This window comes from Triturus cristatus, chromosome 11 (assembly GCF_964204655.1).
Source record: "Triturus cristatus chromosome 11, aTriCri1.1, whole genome shotgun sequence".
NCBI classification, from domain to species: domain Eukaryota; kingdom Metazoa; phylum Chordata; class Amphibia; order Caudata; family Salamandridae; genus Triturus; species Triturus cristatus.
The window spans coordinates 730837422-730845063 of NC_140594.1; the positions used below are offsets into that span (position 1 = coordinate 730837422).

At 46.5% G+C, this 7642-nt stretch overlaps 1 long non-coding RNA gene across 1 annotated transcript; it reads left to right on the forward strand.

The window, feature by feature from the left end:
- Positions 1–296: 296 nt before the first annotated feature.
- Positions 297–1236, forward strand: LOC146785381 (uncharacterized). Its single transcript, XR_014970357.1, has 4 exons — positions 297–362; positions 464–572; positions 679–790; positions 1128–1236. It is a non-coding gene; the product is annotated as an uncharacterized LOC146785381 (long non-coding RNA).
- The last annotated feature ends 6406 nt before the right edge of the window (positions 1237–7642 follow it).

Consider the following 7642-nt stretch of genomic DNA (forward strand, 5'->3'; position numbering starts at 1 on the left):
CACAAATACAGAGACTTTAAGGGCAGTGAATATTTCATTTCTTCACGTCTTCATTGGACGGAGTATAATTAAAATTGAGGTGATCATAATTTATGGTGACACGATGTCGAGTAACAAAATAGGGTTGTTGCATTGATTCTTATTATTAGGATACGTGTATCGCTGCATTCAGTCCGTTTTCAGTGTTAGCTTCGCTAGTAAGGCAATTGGTCAGTCCACTTTTTATGTTGCTTGACAATGAATCAAGTTTACGTCAGACGCGCGAGAGGGACGCTGATTTAAACCGCAAGAGTATCGAGCGGGATTGTGACTGCGTCCAGATTCAGAGAAGAGTCATATACAAGCTACAAGTTCTGAGAGAGGTGAGGTCATTTAGGAAGCTACTTATTTCTTTCATTAGAGGAGAGCATTTCGGTGTTTAGATTTAATAACGAGTCATTGACAGTGCACGTTGTATTCGCAGGTGCTGGAACAGGTTATCATTGTCTGACCACGGCTCTTGACCGGCTCTTTGCAAAATCAAACAGGTTCTGAGTAAAAGGTTTTCATTTGGGACATCGTTTGACTTGAAGGTGCGTTTATTACACGAGTTTCTCACAGACACGGTGTAAGCATTAAAGCATTACGCATTCAATGGGTAGATCTTGACACAAGATTACTTTCACTTTTTTATTTTAGCATAAGGAGTGCATCTGCTGTTCGTTCAAGAATTTTCCATGAATGGGTACAACAGTGGTGGATTTGGACAGGCAAAAAGATTTATGTAGTCAACAGGCGATGGTGTTGTCAAGTAAGGGTCATTTTAAGAACTACCACAGGACTTCGTAATTGTCACTGTCAGTTTATATCCACTAGAACGTTTATCCACGGGTTCTTTTAACATGTAGTTATTTCATCTCAGTTTATTTTTTGTTAATGTTCATTTCATTCTATTTTTCCATTTTTTCGTCACTGGTGTGGGCTTTCTCAAGGGACTGTTCAGGTTTCTGACCGATAATATTGGCGTTTAGTATGCATACAGGGTTTATCCACTCTGGGTTTGCATGTATTTTGTGTTTATTGAGCCTTACATTGAAAGATTAAGCAAATTGAGTATCCTTGTGTTTGTTCTAATTTTGTTGATACAGGCCCCTGAAGAAGGGATTTTTGAGTAATCCCGAAATGCATTGGGCATATACCACAAATTTAACCTCGTTTGTGAAATTTATTATTCTTGCAATATGGATTGTTAATAATGAATACATTGAGTACCTTTTTCAGACTCGATGAATAATGTTTTTTGAAACATATGTATTGTTCTTTGTACATTTTTCAAGAATTTGATTACTCAACAATTAAAAGAGCATTTTGTTTGATTTAAATTGATGCATTGTGAAGATGTAATTTGTAAAGCGAATGAGTGATTGAGGTAATTGAAGAATAATTTGAAAAGTGTTTTCTTGAACTTTTGAAGCTGTGCATCCGGTATTCAGATGCGTTTGCATCTGTGTTTCTGATTGTGTCAGAGGTTGGCTGCCTTTTCCGGTTGCACGCACAACCTTAATAATTTCCTTTTAGAATTGAGAAATTTGTAGAAAAAAGATTTGTCATAAGTTTAATTTCGATGCTGTGCACTGACTTATTTATATTGTGTTATGTATCACAGAACAGCCATAAGGAAATATTTCCGAAAGCTGCAGAGGGGCTCAGCTCATGCTTGGGCACCCTCTCACATAAAACCACGCTCTCTGCCATAGGAGTGGCATATAGGTTTATATGTTTCTATATGTGTCTGTATATATGTGTGGATATAGGTAGCTATACCACTGTAAGGGGTGCAAGCACACCCTTACCCAGGCTGCAGTAGCAGACCTGTGGTGCGATTTTGGAGTGCTTCCCAGGGGTGGCATAATACATGCTTCAGCCCCTGGTAGGCCTCTGAGGTACCTATGCCCTAGGTACATAATATACCATATACTAGGGGCTTATAAGGCACTCCAGAATACAATTAGATATGTACCTAATGTACATGCAAACCATTTTAGAGAGGACGCAGCTAGGCTGTGGTCCTGATTAGCAGGGACACAGCCAGACTAAGGTCCAAAAACAGTGAAACACCAGCAAAAAGTGGGGGTACCCATGTGAAGCAGATCCTACTCCCCTACAGGAAGCACTCCAGAACAGAATCTCCACCAACGCTCACAACAGCAAGGAACTCTTCAGCATCATCAGAGAGTTCCCCCAACCCAACAGAGAGTCCACAGACATCACTCCCTCCCAGGACCTCTGTGACAGACTCAGCGCTTTCTTACATCACAAAATCAAGACCATCTATGACAACTTCGATGTCAACAACCCCCACGAGGAACCCGCTCTCACTGCTCCCAGCAGCACACAACCAACACTTAACAGCTGGACCACGTTTAGCATCGAAGACACTCTGAGAATAATGAAGGCCACCCACTCCGGGGCCCCTCGGACCCCTGCCCCCACCACATCTACCGCAAAGTCGCAGACATCATCGCCCCCAAACTTCAATGCATCATCAACCTCTCCTTTGAGACGCCTCCTTCCCAACGACTGGAAGCACGCCGAGATCAACCCTCTCCTGAAAAAACCTTCAGCGAACCCCACCGACCTCAAGAATTTCAGACCGAAATTCCAACTCCCTTATCCGGCCAAAGTCATGGAAAAAGCCGTCAATAGCCAACTCGCTGCCTTCATCGAAGAGAACAACATCCTCGACCTCGCCTAATCAGGCTTCAGGAAGAACCAAAGCACCGAAACCACACTCCTCGTAGCAACAGACGACATTCGCGCCCTCCTCGATAGAGGAGAGACTGTGGCCCTCATCCTCCTCGACTTCTCAGCAGCCTTCGACACTGTCTCACACTGCACCCTAGCCTGCAGACTCCACGACGCGGAAATCCAGAACAAGGCCCTCCACTTGATGCTCTCTATCTCTCCGGCAGAATGCAACAAGTCAGATTTCCTCCATTCCTCTCAGAACCAACTCCAACCATCTGCGGAGTCCCACAGGGATCCTCCATTAGCCCGACCTTGTTCAACATCTACATGGCCCCGCTGGCAGCCATCGTCAGAGCACACGGACTCAACATCACCTATCCAACCAACCCAACACCGCCAAACTCAACTTTCAAGACGGAATGGAAGCCGTCGCCAGATGGATGAAGAGCAGCTGCCTTCCACTCAACGTGGACAAAACAGAGATACTCAGCATGGGCCCACACCCCGATACCTGGAACGACACTTGGTGGCCCCCCGCCCTCGGGGACTCCCCCGCCCCCACGGACCATGCACTCAACCTCAGGATTATTCTGGACTCCGAACTCAAAATGGACCGCCAGATCAACGCCATCACCTCCTCCTGCTACCAAACCCTCCGCCTACTCCGCATGACTTTCAAGTGGATGCCCCCAAACACAGGAAAACAGTCACTCATGCCCTCATCAGCAGCAGACTGGACTACGGCAACGTACTCTTCGCCGGGATCAACAAGAACCTCACCTGTAAACTCCATAATGTCCAGAATGCTGCCGCCAGACTAGTCCTCAACCTACCACGCACTGCCTCATGAGTCAACACCTACGGACCTACATTGGCTACCCGTTGAGAAGAGAATCACCTTCAAGCTTCTCACCCACGCACACAAGACCCTACACAATGCCAGACTCACCAACCTGAACCACCGCCTTGTGTTCCACGCAGCCCAGCGCTCTCGCCGCTCAGCCCAGCTCTCCCTTGCAACTGTACCTCAGATAAAGAGAAGCAGAACAGCGGGGCGCTCCTTCTCCCTCCTCGCGGCCAAGGCATGGAACTCCCCCCTCTCCACCTCCGACACACTACATCGCTGCCCAAGTTCCGAAACGACCTCAAGACCTGGCTCTTCGATGGTACGCAGTGAACCTGTAGGATCTGCAGAAGCCCCGCAAATCCCCTCTCCCTCAGCGCCTCGAGACCCGTTCCGGGTGAGTAGCCCGCGCTATACAAACCCCCTGATTGATTGATTGATGGTGGGCAATGATGTGGCAAAAATGGTTGCACTAATGTTACAGGTTTCGGCGTCACATAGCAATAGAGATAATGCCACTCAACCATTAGTGTACCTCTTGAGAGCGGGCTTAGAGGAGAGTCTCTGGGAGGCAACATTGCGGGTCAGTTTTTTTAAGCAGGGCCAAAACAAAAGGCCTATGCTGCTATGGTAAAACATTGGTCCGGGAAGAAGAAACACAGACTTAGGCACCGGGGAGGCACTTTTTTAAACAAAAAAGAACAGGTAGAAGGCACACTCCCCATCCGGTCTGTCACAGTCACAGAGAAGAGACTACTTTGCCTCCAAGCGTGAATGGGAGATCAAAGTTCACTAGCTTGGCCCTCCAGTCCCATCCGCGACTCCTGAGCCAATCTAGATGAAGCTCCCTTGTTGTAAACTGCATGAGAGCAGCACGAAGATTGGCTTGGATGCCAATGCCTCTTTGGAGACTTGGGTGCTGTGGGTGTAGTCCCCTGGGCTCCTAGCATTGCATGTATGTGAGGGTGCGAGTGCGCATGTCGGGCTGGTCAGAGCAAAGCGCCCGTCCAACCTGACATGCGCCCTTCACCCCAAGAAGGCTCAGTGCTATGCATATACCAACTCAACTACCATTCAAGCTCCACCCACCCACATTTGACTTCGCTTTCCCTCACCTGACTCTACAAAACGGAAATCTTTGCACGAGCCATGGGGCACACTGCTGTGGCTAATAAGCAATGGAATCAGCTAGGAAAAGTAATCATTTAATATAATGGCAATGCCCTGACACCTCCATAAATAAACTGCTGCTGAAGTGGATCAGCTTTGTGGCTTCCAGGGATCTCTTGTTTACACCACAAGGTGGCATAGCTCTCTGTGAAGGAGATTCATCTCTCCCCAAGGCCGGGATGTCTTTTGATCTTTTGGTTGATGTTTCTGTAGCTAGGATTCTAACAAGGTGGGGTAGTTAGCCCCACGCATAACCCCACTCCTTTCGCAGCAGGACTTGGGACTGGCAATGGTGAAGTTAAAACAATATTTAGGAAATAGTATTTATGTCATTCAATGGTTTTGGCAATGATATTCTAATGTATAATCAGATAATTCTTGAAATGAGATTCAGGGTTTTAAGATCCGAGCCCATATCAAATTAAAGTGAGCTCTGGAGGCAGCCACAGTTTTAGGTTGCCTTGTGTCTAAAGTGGTAGAAGAGCTAGAACAGCACTATTTTACCACCTTGGAAAGTGGTGAGTAGTTGCTTGTCATAGGAACTGTCAAGGCATGTGCTGCGTTGTTGATATATGTAAAGCAAACAACTAAACAATACACAGTTACATGCACAGAGCTACATAACACCACAATTAAAACATAACCAGGCACATCACAACAAACGAGTCAAAATAGAACACAACATCAAATCTGGAGTACAGCAAAACAACAAAACAAAAGCACATTGCAATAATGCAGAATAAAAAAACAACAGAAACCTTTGCTAGCACAATAAAAGGCCACACTACAAATGTGAACAAATGTTGTCACACATTACCACCTCCAGAATCCTGTTTTCCTAATATGTTGTAAAAGATGTTTAGAGCAAGAACTATGTTAATATTTTGTGATGTAGCGCCCTGAACCCACACAACAGTCACAGCTAGAATTGGTCACTTCTAGGCAGATGCTTGATGGGCCCTCAGCTTACTTTTAAAATAATGTTTCACAGATAGGCTGAATCACAGACACTTCAGAGTCTCCGAATGCTGTAAGGGCAGCAAGCTCTAAATTGACGAATGAGCCATGTATGCTGTTATAAAGTCTGCATCGCCTTTTATAGGCATACAGCAACATTATTTCAGTACCATATTAACGTGATCTCACCTGCCCAGTCTCTTTTTAGGTCTCGCCTGCGTTGCAGCGCATGTGCTGCTCTCTGGCGAGAAATTTTGTGAGAGAGGGGTTTCAGAAAAGGGCGTTAAGCCCCGCCCCTCATTTCCATTGGCTGGTGTCACCCTTTATGCTAAACGGTGGCCTGCCATTGGAAATGAGGTTTTTTTGTGGATGCCCTTTCGACCCCGATCCGACTGGGTCGCCTGCTTTGCTGCTGTCGCAAAGCACTTTCTTATCTTTATGAGGCCATATGTTTTTTAATTCACGCTAATTAGAAACACATGGCCCCATAAAGCTAAGCGATCGATGCTTGTTTTTTTAAGCCGGGCGAGGCGCAGGAGCTCTCCGTGTCCTGCAGCACCTGGTCTTCCGGTCAGTGCCTGCAGCTAATCTCGCTCCACCGAGCTGCTCCCACTAACAGGACCCCGCGCTTGCAGCGCTGGGTTTTCATTTATTTAATAAATCATAACGTTATACATGCCAAGTGACTCGTCCCCAAGTTCAGAAATGATATTGTTGTGAGGGCGAAGGGGACAAGAATGTTTAAAAACTATTGTCTCATCAGCACAAAGTTCTGGTACAATGCAGGAAAGTGTAGAACTTTCACAGCGAGCTCGGTTTGCCCAAGCGTGCCACGTCTAAATTGTGACTTTTTCAAACAGTTAGGCTTAACTTGATATATTCTGCTTTTCTAAGGATATTCGACCTTTTAGACCTATCTGTGCACTGCTAATAGATTTTCAGTTGTGCGCTTTTCTAATAAGTAAACACCTTGTAGCACTTTGTTGCCAATCTCTCTTAAGTCACTTATTGTCTATACGGACAGATATGCATTGTATACCTGCCAGAGGAACGCTCGTTCCCTGTTTTGGAGATGTTTATCATACGCAAAATATATATATATATATTGCTTTTCAAACCCGCCCCCAAAAAACAAGCACACACTTCTTGCATAATGGAAGTCAGTAGTCATAGTCAAAAAGCGCCATCGTCTTTCTTCCTCCAAATCACGCACTGTCCTTGACTGTTCCCAAACAGTGGCATGGGTAACTGGGAGTGTGCGAGGAAGCACCCGGACCATCTCGTCTGTGCCGCCAGCTCCACACACCAAGGGTGTGGCGAGTAACAGTGAGAAGGCTCTTTGTCTCAGCGAGTATTGAACACAATGTGCCATTACCACTGGAGAGCGCCTCCAGTGGAGGGCTCGAGCTATTATCAACTGACTCATAAAGCTCTAACACCCACTGCACCCCCACCCTCACAGCTAAACCCGAGGTGGCCCTCAAAGCAGCCTTAGCGGCCACCCGGCACACTGGCGCTACTCTACATAACATCTGCCCCCAGAAACTCGCTACAAGTCACTGACTGCGCACAAGAGTGCAGCAGAGAGGGGGGAGTGGCGAGGTAGCACCGGCAGGTTCAGCAGGCCTGACAAACATATAAACTGTGCAGGCAGGAGTGGAAAATGTCGACATGTAAGCTGCCTGAGACCATGAGCAGTGCTTTGAACAGCTGGCACGCTCAAGCTCTTTGACGACTGTTGCTGCTGCTCCGGCATGAATGGTCGGGTGGGAGGTGCGTGGGGCGACCAAACTCATTGCACTGAAACCCGCCGATGGTGTTTAAAGCAGGAATGCAGCTATTTAAATCAGAGGAAGGCTGACTTTTAAAAAGTACTTGATCACACCACCTTGTACGAAAATTCTGTAACACATGTGGTGTCTTTTGCGGGCATGAGAGTGGAGG